The 23,532-nt window shown below is 41.6% G+C and overlaps 1 protein-coding gene and 1 long non-coding RNA gene across 6 annotated transcripts in view; one reads left to right on the top strand and one right to left on the bottom strand.

Annotated features, from left to right (window-relative positions):
* Positions 1–12,752, bottom strand: part of ezh2 (enhancer of zeste 2 polycomb repressive complex 2 subunit) — a 72,692-nt gene extending 59,940 nt beyond the window's left edge. For 4 of the 5 annotated variants that reach the window (XM_072575649.1, XM_072575648.1, XM_072575650.1 and 1 more), the window contains exon 1: positions 12,468–12,750. The gene's annotated coding sequence lies outside the window, so the exon portion shown is untranslated. Of the gene's footprint in view, positions 1–12,467 lie in introns of all 5 variants that reach the window. The other variant, XM_072575652.1, reaches the window with a different exon arrangement.
* A 127-nt stretch (positions 12,753–12,879) lies between these two features.
* On the top strand, positions 12,880–16,205 carry LOC140480592 (uncharacterized). Its single transcript, XR_011961351.1, has 2 exons — positions 12,880–13,052; positions 15,642–16,205. It is a non-coding gene; the product is annotated as an uncharacterized lncRNA (long non-coding RNA).
* The last annotated feature ends 7,327 nt before the right edge of the window (positions 16,206–23,532 follow it).

Genomic DNA, 23,532 nt, shown 5'->3' with positions numbered 1-23,532 from the left:
CACAGCAAGGTTCCAGAAATAGTAAGAAGAAATAATCACTTTTAGTAAGGCTGGCGGAGTTTTAAAAATTAGCCCCAATTTCTTTGAACACTGCGTGGGATCCTGATGAAGGGCTTCTGCTCAAAATGTCGACTCTCCTGCTCCTCGGATGCTACCTGGCCTGCTGTGCTTTTCCAGCACCCCACACTCTACTCTAATCTGCAGTCCTCACTTTCGCCATGGGATCTTTTACATTTAGCCAAGATCTCCAATGCGACCTCGATTCAAAGTCTTATTTTAAGATATCCCTGAATTTCACATTCTGCCTGTAGAATGTACAGAGGCATCTATAATGAAGCTTTGTACCTAATGTGTTTTTAAATTCAAATCTGAAAATATTGCCACTGAATCAGATATCATGATAGCACTTTCAAATTAGTACATTAGTAGCACGCAATAATGTGATCAGAGTAAATCTTCAAAGCAAATGAAAATACATAGTCAGAAACATAATGACCATTTTCAACTATGTCACCCATGTCTGAAAAGTACACTTTAAAAGAAAGAAATCAGTATCAACTTCTGCAGTATTGCCTGTGGTCAGAATATGATTTCATACACAGACACACGATACTGTACGAGAGCATCCTCCTGCAGAAGGTGTCAGTGTTGGGGTCTGACATTACAATCTGCAATTGTTGGATTCAATTGTTAGTTGCATCCAGAAGACTGCAAGAAGCCTAACTGAGAGAAACTGGTCCTGTTTCTTCAGCTTCAAATCAAACCAAGTACAGTAATGTACTAAGGACAGATATTAGCTTAAATACAAGGTAGAAAATGAGAAGGTGGACACCACCAGAACCACAGTATCATTCTTGTGGATTAAGTTGAAGCATTTCACAAAGCAATCACCAAATATGCATTCATTATATTAAATGCAGCAGAGTGCATTGTGAACAGTATATCAAATTGAAAACAGTACATGTAAATTAGTGCTTCTAATGAATGGAAGCTCAGATGGTGAGGACAAAGATAAAAAGACAGGTGTTAAATCACCTGCACTTTCATGGAAAGGTGCAATGCAAACTGCCAGGATGTTGGCGATTACTAATCCTATATCCATTGATAGTAGAGGAACTAAAAATCTCCCTCTGGAGGAGCAAATTTCAATAATTAACACCCCCCAACCCTGGGGAATGATGATGTTCCTTCTCATCTCAGTCCAAAATAAGTTGAATGAATGGAATTTTTTTTAAAAAATTCATTCATGGAACAAGGGCATCACTGGCTAGGGAGTATTTATTGCTCACCTCTAATTGCCCAGAGGACAGTTAAGAGTCAACCACAGTGATGTAGTCTGGAATCATATTATAGGCCAGACCAAGTAAGGATGACAGTTTTCTTCCCGAAAGGACATTAGTGAACCAGACCAGCTTTTCTGGCAATCGGTGATGGATTCATAGCCATCATTAGACTCTTAATTTTAGACATTTTTCTTCCCTTTTTTATTGAACTCAAATTCCACCATTTGCTGAGGCAGGATTCAAATCCAAGTTCCCAGAACATTATCCAAGTCTCTGGATTAACAGTCCAGTGATAATACCACTCGGACATTGCCTCGCCCCTATGAAATAAATGAATTTTTCCAAGACGGTGTCTGATATTAGACCCACAGCCACAGAAAGCATCCTACACAGAACATCTACTATGCATATCCCACAAAGATTTTCAGATGTTTTAGGAAATTGTTTCTCATTGTTTAAAACTCTAGAGAATGTGAGCCCAATCTCCACAGAACTCAACCTCACTATCCCAAAAATCAGCCCGTTGCATTCCCGCTATGGCAAGTGTACTTTTTTGGACAAGGGAACCAGACTACACACAATATTTCAGGTTTGGCCTTATTAGAGTTCCATTCAACTGTGTTACAACACAGGGTAAACCCTTCTGCTAATTTAAACCAGACAGACAGAAGCTCACCTTGTGCGGTAATCTGTTAAATTTCAAGAGGCAAGGAACCATCCTTGATCTCACTATTTAACATAAAAAACAAGAATTTTATTCTTTAAATCCAAAAGAAAACATTAAACAAATATTTCCAACTCCTTTCTCTTAAACCTATCTTTTACCTCCCACTCTACAATACTGGTCTGATAATAAAAACCCGATTAAGATTTACAAAAATAAAAATCATGTTCCAAAACCAGTCAGCTTTGTTAATTCTCCTTTGTAGATTTTTTGCTGTATTTTCTTGGGTTGTCTCTTCTTTGGTCTTCTGCTGCACAACTATTCTTATGGGTAGGTACATTTCAGAGAGCTATTATACCCAAAACATCAGATCAGTTCATTGGTTTGATGTCATCAAAACATTAACTTCAAATTCGATTGGATTTTGGACTCTGGGTCATAATTTAAACTGATTGGCTGAATCTGAATTTGTTTTTGGCAACACAGCACCAGATATTTGTATCAACTAAATGATACATTTTTAAATTGTTCAGCACACTGTGCTTTCAGTCCTTGCCAGCTGCTTCTCTCTCTTAAAAGAACATACACACATATACAACAATAAATTCAATTAAGGGGAGGGCGATAATGGCAGACAAAGCTGGGTGGACCACTGTTCAAGGAAAAGATGTGACCTGAGAACATGGGGGAACAATGGGAAATCGCTGGGCACAAGATATGGTCCTAAAGGTCAAGGAAGAAGAATTTCAGTTTTATGGCGAACTTGAAATTGATTCAAATGGGATTAAGGAAATAATTCCAAGTTTTCTGTTAAAAAACTGAAATTAGTGGGAAAGTGGAAAAGAGTCATTAGTACCCATGAGTTTGTGAAGTAATCCCTGACATCTGAAAGGAAATGTTCTTTTATTAAGAAGTCGGAATAAATAAAACTACAGAACAACTGCAGTGAAATTTTTGCTGAAAAGGTCAAGAGTGTTCATTACCAGCACAGGTAGCATGCTTCTATGTGCATTTTGTAACAGCGAAAACTGTGATGCGCATCACAATGAACAAACAATTGCATACTAAGTACTGAAAAGAAAGTCATCGGAATTTTAAGAAGGGAGACCATTTGAATGAGTATCCTCTTACTAGAATAGGTAGACTAAAGGCAAGTCTGCATAGATTTTACAATTGCAATTCTTTCCCTTCTAACTTGTTCCTCTACTAGACATCTAAAAAGCTGATGACAGAAGTCATGGGAATGTGCCTGTGAGCTACAAAGTCCATGGAAACATAATAACAAGGGAACAGAAAGTGTTGATTTAACACAAGTAACAGTAAACTCCATTAGACAATTTCTTTTTAATCTTAATGCTGTCTATCCAAAGATTTACATAGTAAATTTGTGAATTAGTGCCCCACCACACACCTTTTGCTCACTTATCCATTCACCTCCTGCAAAATAGATCTTTGCCCCTGCAACTTCCAATCTGTTGCATCTGTTGGGAGACCAGGAGCAAAGCTCCTTCATGAAGTAACTATGACAAGAAGCAAGATTGGGAATGCTGAATGACTGGAGAAATTGAGGGTTTGGTTAAGAAAACAGAAGGAAGCATATGTCAGGTATAGGCTGGAGAGATCAAATGAATCCTTAGAAGAGTATAAAGGCAGTAGGAATATAGTTAAGAGGGAAATCAGGAGGGCAAAAAGAGGATGAGATAGCTTTGGCAAATAAGGCTAACAAGAATCAATAGGAAAGATGTAGAATGTGGGGAAATAGATGGTGACATCTTGAAAAGTGTCCATATTACAGAGAGGGAGTGGGGGATGTAGTGCTGGATGTCTTGAAAACAAAGATGAATAAATCCTCAGGACCTGATCAGATGCACCCTAGAACTCTATGGGAAGCTCGGAAAGTGATTGTACAATCACTTGCGAAGATATTTGTATCATCGATAGTCACAGGTGAGATGCCAGAAGACTGGAGGTTGGCTAACATGGTAACATTATTTAAAGAAAGATGGTTAGGACAAGCCAGGGAACTATAGATCGCTGAGCCAGATGTCGGTGGTGGGCAAGTTGTTGGAGGGAATCCTGAGGGACATGATTTACACATATTTGAAAAGGCAAGGACTGATTAGGGATAGTCAACGTGGCTTTGTGTGTGGGAAATCATGTCTCACGAACATGATTGAGTTTTTTGAAAAAGCAAAGAGGATTGATGAGGGCAGAGCGGTGGATGTGATCTATATGGACTTCAGTAAGATATTCGACATAGTTCCCCATTGGAGACTGGTTAGCAAGGTTAGATCTCACAGGATACAGGGAGAACTAGCTATTTGGATACAGAACTCGCTCAAAAGGTAGAATCTGGATTAGTGGTGCTGGAAGAGCACAGCAGTTCAGGCAGCATCAGAAGAGCAGTAAAATTGACGTTTTGGGCAAAAGCCCTTCATCAGGAATAACTGATGAAGGGCTTTTGCCCGAAACATCGATTTTACTACTCCTCGGATGCTGCCTGAACTGCTGTGCTCTTCCAGCACCACTAATCCAGTATTTGGTTTCCAGCATCTGCAGTCATTGTTTTTACCTCAAAAAGGTAGAAGACAGATGGTGGTGGTGAAGTGTTATTTTTCAGACTGGATGCCTGTGACCAGTAGTGTGCTGCAAGGATTGGTGCTGGGTGCACTACTTTTCATCATTTATATAATGATTTGGATACGAACATTGGAGATATAATTAGTAAGTTTGCAGATGACACCAAAATTGGAGGTGTAGTGGACAGTGAAGAAGGTTACCTCAGATTACAACGGAATCTTGATCAGATGGGCCAATGGGCCGAGGAGTGGCAGATGCAGTTTAATTGACATAAATGTGAGGAGCCCAGTTTTGGGAAAGCAAATCTTAGCACGACTTAGAACGTAGAACAGTACAGCACAGAACAGGCCCTTCAACCCACGACGTTGTGCCGATCTATACACTTAATGGTAAGGTCTTAGGGAGTGTTGCTGAAGAGACTTTGGAGTGCAGGTTCATAGCTCCTTGAAAGTTGTTGCAGGTAGATAGGATAGTGAAGGCGGCATTTGGTATGCTTTCTTTTATTGGTCAGACCATTGAGGACAAGAGTTAGGAGATCATGTTGCGGCTGTACAGGGCATTGGTCAGACCGCTTTTCAAATATTGCATGCAATTCTGGTAACCTTCTTATTGGAAGGATGCTGTGAAACTTGAAAAGGTTCAGAAAAGATTTACAAGGATGTTGCCAGGGTTGGAGGATTTAAGCTTTAGGGAGAGGCTGAATAGGCTGGGGTTGTTTTCCCTGGAGCTTTGAAGGCTGAGGGGAGACCTCAGGAGGTTTATAAAATCATGAGGGACATGGATAGGATAAATAGATATAAAGTCTTTTCCCTGGGGTGGGGGAGTCCAGAAGCTGAGGGCATAGATTTAGGGTGAGAGAAGAAAGATATAAAAGGGACCTAAGGGGCAACGTTTTCACGCAGAGGGTGGAATGAGCTGCCGGAGGAAGTGGCTGAGTGGCAACATTTAAAAGGCATCGAAGGGAATATGAATAGGAAGGGTTTACAGGAATATGGGCCAAGTGCTGGCAAATGGGACTAGATTAGGTGAGATATCAGGTAGGCATGGAGTAGTTGGACCAAAGGGTCTGTTTCTGTGCTGTACATCTCTATGACTAAGACAACATATTACAATCTTACTTAGAACACTACCACAGGATAATCCATACTCTAACACATGCAACACTAATGAGATAGGAGACCTATAAAGAAATACTGAGTGAGGAGCAGATTTTGTTTCACTCAATAGTTTCAGTAGCCAGAGTGCAGACATCAATTGCACAATATCATATATCGCCTCTGTATGTGTGCAGGAGGACAATATTAACTGTGACTAATTGCTATGTAAAGAATGACGAGCAGCAGTAGAACATAATGTTCATCTCTACCTACACTGAATCATTTCAGCACAAGTCCAGAGTCATCCACAGCATTTTCAAATAACTTCAAGTACTTCTGCAAACAGCCCATGGCAACACTATCAGCTAACCTGATATAGTTTCCTATTGCAGTTCATTCTTTAAAAATGAATTCATGCTGAACACAATCTTAAATCCTATTTTCATTTTCATACCTAAAGGCATTGGAGGCACACTTGTGTGCCCACAAAATGTACCAAATTCGTGCTATCGTTACAACATCTTTGAACGAGCTATAGTAATCAATGGGAATTTAGCTATCCTTTAAGAATGATGGATCAAACGGTCACTAGATGAAAATCATACCTGCAGTTGTGAAAAGGTTAAAGACATGCTGTAAATCTGTTAACAGATCATTCTCATTAAGGGGTTAATCAACCTGCTGTGGATGTTTTTTTTCCCAAAGTTACTCTACTTGCACTATTAGAATAAGAAATCACATATTTCAGCACCTTTTTTTGGCCCAACTAGGATTGCCAGCATTAGTACTGACCTTGTTGTCTATAATAAACCACAGAAAATCTAAGGCACGTTGATAGTCACAAGGGGGTTGACTAGATGAATTCCCAAAGAGATTTGCAGCCTGGTATGAGATATTTAAATAAAGGTTATATCACTCATTTTGCCAGATGTATGATCATGACTATCTACTTAATCAGAGCTATAGCTCATAACATACCTTCTGACTCATTGAGTTTGTATTCTCAGGACACTTATCAAACACCCTGTTTGAATGAACAACTTGCCGCCCCATCATTGTGCAAATCCGACTTTTAGTGGAGCTATAATTAATCTAATTCTTTCAAATGGATGCATGAACCCTTTATGCTTTTCAAAGTAGAATTGAAACAGTATCTCCTGCCACCACACAGAAATCAGCATCAACTCCACCCAAGACAGTCACATGACCTCCCAGGTCAATTAACTGCTGATCGATCACCGTCTTTACCCCACTTGTTAGGAATAGCGTACAGCGAGGCAGCATGGCAGTGAGTGAGAGGGAGGGAAGGTGGTTGGAATTGAGTGGAGACATGTTTGGAGTCAGGCAGTGAGTGCACATGTTGGGATTCAAAGAATTTTAAACATTTGAAAAACACTTATTTTATTGTTCTTTTCTTTAATGCAAGCACCTTGCTGAAGCAATACAGGCAATTATGTCACACTGTTGCATTGGTGGCATGTGTGTCCCCTATATTTGAAGAGGCAAAAAGCAATCCAATTACAACATACTATATTCTTTTATACAGTAAAAACTTAATTTCTTTAAAAAAATGTTTGGAGTACCAAATCTAAACAGTAGCTACCACTTCCAATATTTCATCTATCCCAGATGTGGGTTTGCTCACTGAGTTGGAAGTTCATTTGCAGACATTTCGTCACCATACTAGGTAACATCTTCAGTGAGCCTCTGGACAAACCAGTGCTGATGTTTCCTGCTTTCTATTTATATGCTTGGGTTTCCTTGGGTTGGTGATGTCATTTCCTGTTCTTTGTCTTGGGGATGGTAAATGGGGTCCAAGTCAATGTGTTTGTTGATAGAGTTCCGGGTGGAATGCCATGTTTCTAGGAATTCTCGCGCGTGTCTCTGTTTGGCTTGTCCTAGGATGGACGAGTTGTCCTAATCGAAGTGGTGTCCTTCCTTAACTGTATGTAAGGCTACTAGTGAGAGAGGGTCATGTCGTTTTGTGGGTAGTTGATGCTCATGTATCCTGGTGGCTAGTTTTCTGCCTGTTTGTCCAATGTAGTGCCTGTAACACTACAACTTTTTGTAAAAAAAGATAACCATACAGATAAAGAAGGACACCACATCCATCCTAGGACAAGCCAAACAGAGACACACATGAGAATTCCTAGAAGCATGGCATTCCAACGGTGAGCAAAGTTAAAAATCACAACACCAGGTTGTAGTCCAACCGGTTTATTCGGAAGCTCTAGTTTTCGGAGCGCTGCTCCTTTATGAGGTGATGCGAGATATGACAAATTCTGCAAAGAGGGTGGTGATAGAGGACTGCTTTTCAAGCTGGAGGTCTTTGATCAGTGGTGTGCCACAAGGATCAGTGCTGGGTCCACTGCTTTCCGTCATTTATATAAATGATTTGAGTGCAAACATAGGCACAGTACAGATGACACCAAAATTGGTGGAGGACTGGATAGCAAAGAATGTTACCTCAAAGTATAATGGGATCTTGATCAGAGGGGCCAATGGGCTGAGGAGTGGCAGATGGAGTTTTATTTGAATAAATATGATGTGCTGTTTTTTGGAAAAGCAAATCAGGTCAGGACTTACTTAATGGTAAGGTCCTGAAGAGTGTTGCTGAACAAAGAAAAGAGTGCAGGTTCATAGTTCTTTGAAATTAGAATCACAGGCAGACAGGATAGTGAAGGCAGTTTTTGGTTTGCTTGCTTTTATTGATCAGTGCATGGAGTATAGGAGTTGCAGATGTACTGGACATTGGTTAGGGCACTTTTGGAACATTGCATGCAATTTTCGTCTCCCAGTTGCAAAAAGGATGTGATGAAACTTGAAAGGGTTTAGAGAAGATTTAGAAACATGTTGCCAGAGTTGGAAAGTTTGAACTACAGGGAGAGGCTTAATCGGCTAGGGCTGTTTTCCTTGAGGCTGACAGGTGACCTTATAGAGGTTTATAAAATCATGAGGGTCATGGATAGGGTGAGTAGCCAAGGTCTTTTCCCGGAGGTGGGGAGGGCATAGGTTTAAGGTGAAAGGGAAAAGATTTAAAAGGGACCTAAGGGGCAACATTTTCACAAAGAGGGTGTTTGTGTATGGAATGAGCTGCCGGGGAAGTGGAAGAGAATGGTACTATTACAACGCTTAAAATGCATCTGGATGGGTACATGAAACAGAAGGGTTTAAAATGATGTGGACCAATGCTTACAAATGGGACTAGATTAATTTAGGATATCTAATCAGTGTGGATGAGTTGGACGAGAGGGTCTGTTTCCATGCTGTACAGCTCTATGGGGACTCTGACTGTGAGGGAGAGAAGGTTTGTGTTGAATGTTTTCTTAAAAATAACCCAGTCTACAAGCAATGGGTTTCAAGAAGCACCTCAGACCTTTGTTATGGTGATCTTGAATGGAGTACCCAAAAGGCTGAGCCCATACCATGCGTAATCTGATCATTTCAGACTAAGAAGAGAAAAATCTTCACGCTCCTCTGAAATTTTGGAATCATCTGCAACGATTATCACCTCAGTCAATTCTGTTATGTTCATTGAAAGATATCAGCCTGAATATTTTACATCACCCAAAAAAAGAGTGAACCATGTTTAATATCACATCTGTTTCACAAACTGTAGCTGGAAGCATCCTGTCCATACTGTCCTGTTCAACCCATTTCAAAACCTCTCAGATTTCTAAGTCTTTTCTTTCCTGAAGAGTTCCAACCTATTCAAATCGATTACAAGAGCTGTAATCACCTAATTTTGCCCTATATGAAATCATTTCCACATTTTGCCCAGTACTTTTATGGCTTGTTCTAGATGAGACCAGTGCTCCACTCAGTACTCCTTATATGGACATGTTTAGTATCACATCAGTGCTTAATTTAATACTGCAACAAATAAATGAATGTGCTTTATTATATCTAATAATTTTGATTGTCTTTGATGCTGCTTTTAATTATTTGTCTACTTCTATTCCAAGATGGATTTATTTTTCAACCTTTTCATTTTCTAAAAGCGTAGGTAATGTTTCTGTTTTGACTTTTAGACAGCTTATATTTAGTCACCTCATCTGTACTAAAATTCACTTGTTATTTAACTCCACAGCCTGCAAATTGCATTCTTGCTCAGTGTTAGCTTTGCTCCCTTGATATCATTTGCAAATTGATCTGGAGTCCCTTAACCTCAAATTAATATAAATTGTGAAGTAACATCCTAGTGATGATACATGCAAAATACTACCTTCAAACCTACTCCAATCTCTACTCATTTTCCTATCCATTCAGTTATTTATGCCCCGACCTAATGTCCTAACTTTTGTCATAAGTCGGGGTTCACTCTCTTGAAGGTCTGACTTCTGCTCAGATTTTGCAATTTCCATTAGAATGCTGACTTTTATTGCAATGGGTTTTGTACCTCTAATTTCTTCAACTGCAGAATGGACTTTCAAGGTCCACATGGCATCAGGTGGAGAAACTGAAAATGAATGTGTGGCACACAGATTGGCATGGGCAGATTCTCAGTAAATGTGCAAGCGCTCAGCTCATAGGGAACATTGGTCAAGGGAACTGAATGTGAATATTTTTTACTGAAGTTTATAAACTACAGGGCCTTACCGAGTCACCATCTGAAGCATTGTGTAGACTTCTGTTCCCTTTATTTGAGTGATATAACTGCATTAGCAGCTCAGAGGATCACTCAACTCAAGGAGATGATTTATCCTGTGGTAGAAAGGTTTGGTGGAAAGGTTAGACAAGCTAGGCTTGTACTCATTGGAATATAGAAGAATGTGAGCTGATCAATTTGAAACAAAAGATCTGGAGACTTGATAGGGTGTATATTTTGAGAAAGTTTCCTCTTGAGGAAAAGTTAGAACTAGAGGGCAGAATTTAAACTTAAAGAGCTACCCCCTTCACTCCCAAGTTGAAAACAATATTTTTCTCTTAGGGAGGATTGTTAGTCTAAGGAATTCACTTCCCCCGCAGGTAATGGACTTTGTGTCATTGAATGTCAAGGCAGAACCACTTTTTTTTGTTGACTACACAAATGCCAGGCAATGAACATCTCCAAGAAGAGATGATCTAACCATCGCTTGACATTCAGTGGTGCTACTATCACTGAATACCCCATTGCCAACAGTGAGGGTTACAATTGACCAGAAATTCAACTAGACTCACCACATAAACACAATGGCTACAACAGGTCAGAGGCTAGGAATTCTGTGGCAAGTGTCTCATCTCCTGACTCCCCAAAGCCTGTCCTCCATCTACAAGGCACAAATCAGGAGTGCGATGGGTACTCTCCACTTGCCTGGATGGGGGCAGCTCCAACAACGCTTAGGAAGCTTGACAACATCCAGGACAAAGCAGCCTTTTTGATTAGCACCATCCACCACCAATGCTCTGTCGTAGTTGTATGTACTATCTACGAGTTGCACTGCAGAAATTCAAAGATCCTTCGACAGCACTTTCCAAAACCACATACATCTCAAAAGATAAGGGCATCTGATACATAGGAACACCACTTCTTGCAAGTTCCCTTCCAAGTAACAGTTCCCTCACTGTCACTGGATCGAAACCCCCAAGGACACAGTCAACTACAGCAGATTGACTGCAGCCATTCAACAAGGCTGCTTATCACCACTTTCTCAAGGGTAACTTTGGACAGGCAAAAGGCGTGACACTGGAAAAGAACAGGAGGTCAGGCAGTATCCGAGGAGCAGGAGAATTAATGGTTCGGACATAAACATTCATTCTCCTACTCCTCCGATGCTGCCTGACCAGCTGTGCTTTTCCACTGCCATACTTTTCGACTCTGATCTCCAGTCCTCACTTTCTCCTCAGCAGAACACCAACGCATCATTAGTAAATAAAAGGAAAATGGACTTCCTTATCATGGAACACAAGTGGCGGTGCATTAATTACTCCACATCTAGACCAGCATTGATCTTATTGAATGGCATAACAGGTTCAAAGGGCTAACCCCATTTGAAAGTCCTTGGTCACACTGTTGGCTCTTTAGTGAAGTCTTAGATTCATTAAGCAGACTCCAGGTTGACCACATACTTTTCGGCTTCTTGATGTCATATCACTTTAAGTGTAGATTCATGCACTTCCCCGTAACAGTAACATCACTTCAACTGGTTACTCAATCCCAGGTCGTGATTTTAGATCCCCTTAGTTATAATCGGAGAATGATACATCACAGGAGACAATTCAGTTCATGATATCTGTGACTTATCGCTGAAAGAAGAAGTACTAATTAGTCCCACTCCTCTGCTCTTCCCTTATAAGCCTTGCCATTTTTAAGCCTCCTACTTGTCACATCCCACTTGATGACTCTAGGCTTTCTCATCACGCCGCTAAACGAGTTCATCACCGTGCCCTAACTCCACTGCCAAGAGGATGAAGGACACCCCGGTGGAACTGAAAGGCGGAGAAATTGTAGGGAGGAAGGGGAAAGGCAGAGAGAGGAAAATCAACCTCGAATTGATGGGAAAGTTTATCCCCCATCGGTCTGTCCAAACACAGCAGCTGATATAATTGGAGCCGATTGGAAACACAATCTTTCCCTGCGTGAGTGACAAGATCAAAGACCGTCTGATCGGATCAGGCCCTCACCTGTCCCTTATTGATGATTAGGCATCAAAGAAAACATGTTCCCGGGAAGCCGGCACTTCACCCACCGCTTCCCCCCCCCCCCACTCCCCGGGAGGGCGCGAGAGCCGAACGTGGCGAGCGCGCGGATTCCAAACGCCTGGCCGCGAGCTCCGGCCGTTGCAATTCAAACCCCCGCCAGCCCAGGGCTTCCATAGCCACCCGGACTGATGGAGACTCCTATTCTAACCGCCTCTTCCTTACCTGGAGGGAGAGGCAGAGGCTAATCCCTGTCGATCTCCACCTCTGCCGCTGACAGCCGGGCTAACTTGGAGCCGAAACTTTGGGAGAGTTTTACCGGGTGAGTTTACAGCCGGGTTAGGCGGGTGTCAGGACGGTGGCCGGGCCGGCCGGCTGCTGTTAACTTTCGCGTCCCCGGCTGGCTGGCTGCCTGTGTCTGTCCCGCTTCCCACTCAGTCTCCGAGCTCTCACTCTTCTTTTCTTTCTCTCCTTTTGTCTTCGTTCTCCGCCCGGCTACACAGATAGGGCGCGAAAACAGCGTGCCCAATCCAATCAAACTTTGCTGAAACTTGCTAACAAGCGCTTCTTGCATTGGACGCAACTCGCCCACTTCCCTCCAATCCGCATGAACCTCGCATGGGAGTGTGGGATGTGACCATGTGGTGCTTCTTTGTGGGATTTTTAGGGGTGATTTTTTTTGTGTCTGTCGTTACGTTAAACGTTGACTAACTCGATTTTGGAGAACTTGGATCCGTCAGGATGGACCTACATCGAGATGTGACGTGAAGGGAAACCTCAGATCATGCGGGTGTAACCTCCAATTATAATGTGCGGGTTTCTATTTATAGTTCCTTGTTCCCCAGCCTGAAAATGAAGACTCCGATGACCATTGGCTGCTTGGCACGGATAGTTGCTGCCGTTGCATTTCTAGTCTTGAGCGAGTTCTGCTGGTGAAAGATTACTCATTTCACGCTCCTGGATTCACACTTCAGTTTCAGATGGAGCAGGGCGTAACGATATGAACATTTTTCGTTTTATATTAAAACCAGTTTAATTTGGTGTGGTTTTTTTTCCCGCATCAGCCTAGACACTCCCGTGATTTGAGACTTCCTGGTCTGACTTCTGTTATGTAGTCAGATCGCGAAAGGATCAAATTTGTCTGGGATTCAGTCCGTGGTCAAACAGTTTGACACTGCATTCAAGTGAATTATGGCTACCTGTGGGAGGGATCCCACCACGTGTAGAAGCATATCCCTGCAAGTATTAGTACCGCCAGGAACATAAAAATATGTAGATGTAGGTTAAAATGACAAATATTTTGTCCAACAGTGCAGCTATATTCTTAAACAAGTTGCGTAAAAATGTTTATGCAAAAATTTATTTTGAGTTGCCTTTGAGTATGCAGCAAAATTTCACTGGATTTAGATAGGTACTTTTCATTTATTCTCCATTTTGATATGTGGGGGTGGGCTGCCTCCTTGAGCCATTGCAATCCATGTAGTGCAAGTGTAACCACATAAGGGAGGTCACTACGAAGGTCCTTTGGCTGTACGGTAGTTGTGGGGTTTTGACCCAGCAACTGTAAAGGAATGCAAAGTGGTTTAGTCAGGATGGTTTGTGACATGAAGCTAAACTTATAGACGGTGATGCTCCCAAATATCTGCTACACTTTCCCTTTTAAGTTGTTAGAGGGTTTGGAAGGTGCAGTCAAAAGAACTTGTTGAGTTGCTGAGCGCATCTTGTAATTGGCTTATCTGGAGGTTCTGTCATGTCAATCGGGCAGATTATGGTAATGTCTGAGAAGTAATCACTCTTGCAGAATCATGCCCTCAGATAATCTGTTGCTTAAGTACTCTGTGGGTCAGATGCCTCAGTTTTGGTACAAGCTCCCAGATATTTGTCAGGGTTACTTTGCAGGTTGAGTTTGCTGCTGGTTCCAGTGCCTAGATCAATATTAGGCATTCTGTTCAGTGAGTGGTTTACTGGGCCATTTCAGGGGGCATTTTAGAATCAACCACTTTGCTTACAGGTCAGCCTGATCAGGTAAGGATGGCAGATTTCGTTCCCTGAGATTGTTAGTTAACCAGATGGGTTTTCATGATGGTTAACCATGGTTTTTAGGTTAGTATTAGTCTAGATGTAAATTCTAGTTCTTTTTTTCTGCTAACATTTGGCTTATTTTCATATTATTTACTGACATTCATATGATCTCTCTCAAGGAAAATGTTCTTTAATTGTTTTTTTTTCTTTATTGTTTGCTGGGGAAACTATATGGATTCCTTTTTTCAGTTCAAGCTTAAAACTAAAGTACAGATATAGAGAGAACGTCCTCGAATCACCATTGTCCACATTGGTGTGTGAAGCATATCAAGATGTTTCATTACATCAATGGCGCTATATAAAATAAGTTGCATTTGTAGTTAGCAAACTTCCAAATGAATGCAATTTTGTGCATGTAAAAATGCCAAATGGGGACCTAATTGGAAATAACTGCAGCCTGTGTTGCTTCCAGTATTCACTCTTATGGCTTATGTATGACAGAACATGTAAGTCATACTGGAGGCCAATGTCTGTATCGTACAGTTTTCTGAATTGCTGCTTTGAGTCAAAAAGAAATGAGAAACAAAGAAATTAGCGGTTCAGTTTTAATAGCTTAGGGACCGTTTATAATTGAGTCTTCTAAGAATAACAATTACTTAATCATTACTTCAAAGCAGAAGAGGAGATCATTTAATTCACATTAGTTAATTGAACAAGAAGCCCCTCCTGTGACTGCTCCAGTGCCAATCCCATTGTTGCACCTTATTGTTTTTTAAATGCATTTCAGGCTTTCATCTCCAGCAATCCACCTGGATGTTTATCCCAAGCATTAATTATTCTCTGGATGACAAACAGTTTCTTGCTCATAATATACACATATTCAATAAGAGTGGAGGGGGGATTACAAAGTGTGTCAAATTGTGAGGGGCATGGACAGGGTGAATAGAAAGCAGCTATTTCCCCGTAGTTGAAGGGTCAATAACAAGGGGACATGATTTTAAGGTGAAAAGTAGAGGATTTAGAGGAGATGTGAGAAAAAACAACTTTCACCAGAGGGTAGTGGGGTCTGGAATGGCTTGCCTGGGTAGTTGAGGTGTGTAATACCACAACCTTTTAAAAAATATAGGTGGATGAGCACTTAAAATTCAAGGCTATGGGTTTAGTGCTGGAAGGTGGGACTAGTGTAGATTTAGTATAGAGTTAATACAGCTTTGGCGGTACAGACTTGATGGGCTGAAGGGTTTCTTCTGCGCTGGATGATTCTATGTTTTTCATTAGTTTGAGACAATGTATCCTTGTCCAATACCTAATAAAATCTAGGTGTAGTCTCTCTTGTATCTCAAACCTAGCATCAGCTTTTTTTTGTATTATTTTCAGTGTTTACCCAGCCTTGTTCGTGGTGAAACAAAACTGAAGACTGTCCTTGAGCTGTTGTCTGAATAGAGTACTGTATAGTTTGATTATAACTTCTGACCTAAATTCAACAGTTTAGCTGTCTATTTCAATAAGCCATTGATTTTATTGATTGTGTTTCTGATTGGTTTAAATATATTTAAGTGTCTCATTATAATTCTTCAATCTCCTTCCATTTGATTCTAACCTACTTCAGCTCCATTCATGGAGTATATATCTTTTGTGTTTAGTTTGTTTATATCATTGATAAAAATGGTATCAACTCAAATGTATGGGGCACCTCATTCGATATTTCACCCATCCAGGTCTAACTCCTTTAGTAAAAATTGATTGCTTTATACCTTTTAACCATCTTTTTATCCATTCCCTGGATGTACACTGATAAATCATCAACCTCGAACATTGATTCTGTTTATCTCTGTCCACAAATGATTCTTTAATTCTTTTTGGCTCGTTCACGTTACTCTTATTTGACCTTGTGAATACTCAGTGCAATAGTTAACTATTAAAGGCATTGACAATCTCTTATGTAAGGATTTGTTTACATTCACCTGAATTAATCTTAAATTGAACTGGTTTGACGATGTTTATTTATTCTAATTAATAGGACACATTAGAGAGATGTAATTGAAAATATGCAAAAGCTTGGCCAAAGAGTTCTATTTTAAAGGAGCAAAGTAAAAGGAAGATGCAGAGATGTTCAAGCTTGAAATTCCAAAGTTAGGGCCTAGCTAGCTGAAGATGCAGCCATGACTGGTGGAGCAATTAAAATTGGGTTATTCAGCCAGTTTGAATTCAAGGTGTGTAGATATTGTGGGGGAAGAAAAGATTAGAGGTGGGAAGTTGAAGGTTGAAATCATCCAAGGATGAGAAGACTCTTGCTGCAGAATGTCATAGAGTCATAGACATGTACACCATGGAAACAGATCCTTCCATCCATGCTGACCTGATAGCCCAACCCATTCTAGTCCCACCTGCCAGCACCCGGCCCATATCCCTCCAAACCCTTCCTATTCATATACCCATCCAAATGCCCCTTAAATGTTGCAATTGTACCAGCCTCCACCACTTCCTCTGGCAGCTCATTCCATACACATACCACCCTCTGTGGAAAAGTTGCCCCTTAGGTCTCTTTTATATCTTTCCCCTCTCACTCTTAAACCTATGCCCTCTAGTTCTGGTCTTCCCGACCCCAGGGAAAAGACTTTGCCTATTTATTTACCCTATCCTTGCCCCTCATAATTATGTAAACTTCTATAAGGTCACCCCTCAGCCTCTGCTCCAGGGAAAACAGCTCCAGCCTGTTAAGCCTCTCCCTATAGCTCAAATCCTCCAACCCTGGCAACATTCTTGTAAATCTTTTCTGAACCCTTTCAAGTTTTACAACATCTTTCCGATAGGAAGGAGACCAGAATTGCACGCAATATTCAAACAGTGGCCTAACCTATGTCCTGTACAGCCGCAACATGATCTCCCAACTCCTGTAATCAGTACTCTGACTCATAAAGGAAAGCATACCAAACGCCTTCTTCACTATCCTATCTTCCTGCAACTCCACTTTCAAGGAGCTATGAACCTGCACTCCAAGGTCTCTTTGTTCAGCAACACTCCCTAGGACCTTACCATTAAGTGTATAAGTCCTGCTAAGATTTGCTGTCTCAAAATGCAGCACCTCGCATTTATCTCAAATAAACTCCATCTGCCACTTCTCAGCCCATTGGCCCATCTGGTCAAGATCCTGCTGTAATCTGAGGTAACCCTCTTCGCTGTCCACTACACCTCCAATTTTGGTGTCATCTGCAAACTTACTAACTGTACCTCTTATGCTAACATTCAAATCATTTGTATAAATGACAAAAAGTAGAGGACCCAGCACCGATCCTTGTGGCACTCCACTGGTCACAGGCCTCCAGTCTGAAAAACAACCCTCCACCACCACCCTCTTTCTTCTACCTTTGAGCCAGTTCTGTATCCAAATGGCTAGTTCTCCCTGTATTCTGAGCTCTAACCTTGCTAATCAGTCTCCCATGGGGAACCTTGTCGAACGCCTTACTGAAGTCCATATAGATCACATCTACTGCTCTGCCCACATCAATCCTCTTTGCTGCTTCCTCAAAAAAACTCAATCAAGTTTTTGAGACATGATTTTCCACGCATAAAGCCATGTTGACTATCCTTAATCCGTCCTTGCCTTTCCAAATACATGTACATCCTGTCCCTTAGGATTCCCTCCAACAACCTGCCCACTACCGACGTCAGGCTCTCTGGTCTATAGTTCCCTGGCTTGTCCTTACCACCCTTCTTAAACAGTGGCACCACGTTAGGCAACCTCCAGTCTTCAGGCACCTCTCAGTGATACAAATATCTCAGCAAGAGGCCCAGCAATCACTTGTCTAGCTTCCCACAGAGTTCTAGGGTACATCTGATCAAGTCCTGGTGATTTATCCACTTTTGCCCATTTCAAGACATCCAGCACTTCCTCCTCTGTAATATGGACATTTTGCAAGATGTCGCCATCTATTTCCCTACAGTCTATATCTTCCGTATCCTTTTCCACAGTAAATACTGATGCAGAATAATCTTTTAGTAACTGCCCCATTTTCTGCGGCTCCATACAAAGGCCGCCTTGCTGATCTTTGAGGGGCCCTATTCTCTCCCTAGTTACCCTTTTGTCCTTAATATATTTGTAAAAACTCTTTGGATTCTCCTTAATTCTATTTGCCAAAGCTATCTCATGTCCCCTTTTTGCCCTCCTGATTTCCCTCTTAAGTATCCTCCTCCTTCCTTCATACTCTTCTAAGGATTCACTCGATATATCCTGTCTGTACCTTATATATGCTTCCTTCTTTTTCTTAACCAAACCCTCAATTTCTTTAGTCATCCAGCATTCCCTATACCTACCAGCCTTTCCTTTCACCCTAAAAAGGAATATACTTTCTCTGGATTCTGGTTATCTCATTTCTGAAAGCTTCCCATTTTCCAGCCATCCCTTTACCTGCGAACATCTGCCCCCAATCAATGTGATGCATGAAATTAGTGAATTAGCTCATTGAAAAACATGGTATGGTTCGTGGGCAAGCAATTTCAAGTGAAAGGTGAGAGACATGGATCTCACTTCAAAGAAAGAGAAAGTCTGTCCCCTTGCTCCTCTAGGTACTAAGATGAAATTTGGTTTTCAGAATGACACTAAGACAAATGGTGAAAGGTATACCTCGCAGGGGTTCTTCAGTTAGATGGAAGGTAATTATCACTCAATCAGGTTTCCATTGATGCAAAAAAAATTATTCACAAAAAGCTCATGGATCATTAGCGTTCATGAAAGAATGGGCATCCTTGAGGGATATGCTGAGGAGTGGTACAGCTGGATTTGGCAAAGTCCTAAAATCAGCAATGGGAAGGGTGAAATTAGATTAGATTAGATTCCCTACAGTGTGGAAACAGGTACTTTGGCCTAACCAGTCCATACCGTCCCTCCGAAGAGTAACCCACCCAGACCCATTTCCCTCTGACTAACGCACCTAACCTATGGGCAATTTAGCATGGACAATTCACCTGACTTGCACATCTTTTGACTGTGGAAGGAAACCGGAGCACCTGGAGGAAACCCACGCAGACACTGGGAGAATGTGCAAACTCCACAGAGACAGTTGCCCAAGGGACCCTAGTGCTGTGAGGCAGTAGTGCTAACCACTGAGCCACTGTGTCACCCCAACCACGGAGCCACAAGGTGAAAATTAGCAAGCTTAACCAACACCCCCTCCATTGGCTGGTAATATTGAAAATATAGATGAATTAAACCAAAGTACTTTAGCATCGCTCAAATTCACTGTTGTTCCGGGATTGAAACTTGAATTAGCTAAACTGCTCAAGATTATACATCCAGATTTGGAAACAAGTTGTGAATCATTTGGAGAGATAGTTCCAAAAGCCAATCAATTTGAGCGAAATATGCATTTTAAATTAAGAATGATGCAAACAGTAGTGGCTGCATCTGGCGGTCTGCCTGATAGTTGTCCCAGAAGATGTCACAACTGTGGCTCAATGGGACATTGGGCAAAAAGGTACTGGTTTAACAAGACGGCAAACCGGCCCCTTGGACAAGACTCGAACCCCTCAAATTGTCCACTGACGGAACAGATGTTATTGGAATGCATTAAAAATCTACCTCCTGAGCAGTGGGAGGCCCTTCTAAATCTGGGCAAAAAAAAAACTGAACTGCCAACTCTTTAGCCCCTAAGCTGCCTTACAAAAATGTCTGTGTTTTAATGGGGATGGGTGTTAGGGCAATTGACTGTTGGATACTGAAGCTGAGTTGACACGTTTACCTTTAATTGAAGGGTGGGATTTACTGATGGGCTGGGAACATAGGACTGCAGTGGGAGTAGGAGAAGAGGATTGTGTCTTAGGAAGTCATGGCCATTAGCCATACGCTAGACCCACACAGCATTCTGGCATCCCTATAGGTAGGGGCATTACAACAAGTTGTATTGGGGATGGATGTTTGACTCGAATAAATTTATCCCTGCACTTCAGAATCATTTAATTTGACAAAGGACAAAAACAACTATAGTCTGTTAAAAATGGCTCTGGTCACCTTTGTTTAAACAACCCCATCCTGTATTAAACAATACAGCATTAGCCCTGTCTCCATTGCTGGTATCCTACCTGTTATGTGCGAATTGGAACAACAGGACGTACTGGTCATGGTACATAGCAAGTCCAGCAGTCCTGTCTGGCCGGTTAAGAAACTGGATGGTACCTGGTGTTGAATCGTTGATTATAGGAAAGCCAACCTGTGCATTAATCAAAAAGTGCTTCTGGTAGTTGACCTGTCCACCATTTATAGAGTCATAGAGATGTACAGCATGGAAACAGACCCTTCGGTCCAACCTATCTATGCCAACCAGATATCTCAACCCAATCTAGACCCACCTGCCAGCAGCCAGCCCATATCCCTCCAAACCCTTCCTAATCATATACCCTTCCAAATGCCTCTTAAATGTTGCAATTGTACCAGACTCCACATCCTCTGGCAGCTAATACCATACACGTACCACCCTCTGCATGAAAAAGTTGCCCCTTAGGTCTCTTTTATATCTTTCCCCTCTCACCCTAAACCTATGCCCTCTAGTTCTGGACTCCCTGATCCCAGGGAAAAGACTTCGTCTATTTATCCTATCCAGGCCCCTCATAATTTTGTAAACCTCTATAAGGTCACCCCTCAGCCTCCGACGGTCCTGGGAAAACAACCCCAGCCTGTTCAGCCTCTCCCCATCGCTCAAATCCTCCAACCCTGGCAACATCCTTGTAAATCTTTTCTGAACCCTTTCAACTTTCACAACATCTTTCCGATAGGAAGGAGACCAGAATTGCACGCAATATTCCAACTGGCCTAACCTATGCCGCAACATGACCTCCTAACTCCTGTACTCAATACTCTGACCAATAAAGGAAAGCATACCAAACGCCTTCTTCACTGTCCTATCTACCTGCGACTCCACTTTCAAGGAGCTATGAACCTGCACTCCAAGGTCTCTTTGTTCAGCAATACTCCCTAGGACCTTACCATTAAGTGTATAAGTCCTGCTAAGATTTGCTGTCTCAAAATGCAGCACCTCGCATTTATCTGAATTAAACTCCATCTGCCACTTCTCTGCCCATTGGCCCATCTAGTCCAGATCCTGTTGTAATCTGAGGTAACCCTTTTTGCTGTCCACTACACCTCCAATTTAGGTGTCATCTGCAAACTTACTAACTGTACCTCTTATGCTCACATCCAAATCATTTATGTAAATGATAAAAAGTAGAGGACCCAGCACCGATCTTTGTGGCACTCCACTGGTCACAGGCCTCCAGTCAGAAAAACAACCATCCACCACCACCTTTGAGCCAGTTCTGTATCCAAATGGCTAGTTCTCCCTGTATTCCATGAGATCTAACCTTGCTAATCAGTCTCCCATGGGGAACCTTGTCGAACACCTTATTGAAGTCAATATAGATCACATCTACTGCTCTGCCTTCATCAATCTTCTTTGTTACTTCCACAAAAAAACTCAATCAAGTTTGTGAGACATGATTTCCCACGCATAAAGCCATGTTGACTATCCCTAATCAGTCCTTGCCTTTCCAAATACATGTACATTCTGTCCCTCAGGATTCCCTCCAACAACTTGCCCACCACTGAGGTCAGGCTCACTGGTCTGTAGTTCTCTGGCTTGTCTTTACCACCCACATTTGCCAACTCCAGTCTTCCGGCACCTCACCTGTGACTATCGATGATACAAATATCTCAGCAAGAGGCCCAGCAATCACTTCTCTAGCTTCCCACAGAGTTCTCGGGTATACCTAATCAGGTCCTGGGGATTTATCCACCTTTAACCATTTCAAGACATCCAGCACTTCCTCCTCTGTAATCTGGACATTTTGCAAGATGTCGCCATCTATTTCCCTACAGTCTATATCTTCCATATCCTTTTCCACAGTAAATACTGATGCAAAATATTCATTTAGTATCTCCTCCATTTTCTGTGGCTCCACACAAAGGCCGCCATGCTGATCTTTGAGGGACCCTATTCTCTTCCCCAGTTACCCTTTTGTCCTTAATGTATTTGTAAAAACCCTTTGGATTCTCCTTAATTCTATTTGCCAAAGCTATCTCATGTCCCCTTTTTGCCCTCCTGATATTTCTAATTCCCTCTCCCCAGAACATAGATATTTTTCCATCATTGACATGGCTAATGGATTCTGGTCTGTCTCTTTGGCCCCAAAGTGAAACCTTGGTTCGTCTTCAAGGTCCACCAACAGCAGTACACCTGGACACACTTGTTTTCACAGCAGCTCTACAGTGTTCCAAAAGGTCCTGAAGAATCATTTGGGGGAATTGCCTCCAATGGTGTCTACAGTTATCAAAAATGTGGATAACATCCTGATAACATCACAGACTGAGGAGCAGCATACGGAAGATTTGTGTACCCTCCTTGATCATTTACATTCTTTTGGTTATAATGCCAATCTTAAGGCACTGATTGACCAAGAGGAAGTGGTGTACTTTGAGCAGAAAATCTCAGTAGGCAAATGAGACATGGACATGACGGGTAAGCATTTGGACTGCTAAAGAACCCATTACTATCTGAGATCAAAGACCTTTTTGGGGTTTTGCAATTTTAATCATAACTGGATTGATAGACATATGCAGTTAGGCCAGCCATTAAATGATCTTTTTAAATGAAATATGAACCTAAAGACCCAGTGATTTTCACCCTGAATAATGATCTGCCTTCTAGAAAGTAAAAACTGCCTTATGCTCAACTCCAGCTCTGCGAATCCCTGACAATGGAAAGTCATTTACTCTTTCTGTACATGAGAAAGATGGTTACGTGAAAGTCAACTTACTACATAGGACCATAGTGACAGACTGAGACCCATTGTTTATTATTCTACCCGGCTAGATTCTTTGGCTCTGGGGTGGGTTAGTTTCCTGACAGCAATGGAAGCCACGTCTTGAACTGTCATGGCCGCTGCCCCTATTGTACTGGATTAAAAGCTGATTGTAGTTATAACGCGGAAGTCAAACCCCTCTGTTAATTCAAATCGAACACCCAGAAAAGTTCACTTGTTTCATAATCTATAAAAATGTCAATGACAGAGAACCACTAACTTCCACTATTTAAAGAAAGATAATGTATTTTCCTAACTCTATTAGTGAACATTAAACAAAAACTATTCACAAATTCAAGCCCACCTTTTTTAACCTCTTACTTTCTGATCCGCACTCTTAAAAAGAAATGCTGTTCCAGTAACACACTTATTAACATTACATTAACTTAATCTCAAGACCACACAGTTTCTGTCTTCT

The sequence above is a fragment of the Chiloscyllium punctatum genome, chromosome 8, assembly GCF_047496795.1.
Source record: "Chiloscyllium punctatum isolate Juve2018m chromosome 8, sChiPun1.3, whole genome shotgun sequence".
Lineage (NCBI taxonomy): Eukaryota > Metazoa > Chordata > Chondrichthyes > Orectolobiformes > Hemiscylliidae > Chiloscyllium > Chiloscyllium punctatum.
The sequence above is the reverse complement of the archived record's forward strand: the minus strand, read 5'-3'. Positions and strand labels throughout refer to the sequence as shown.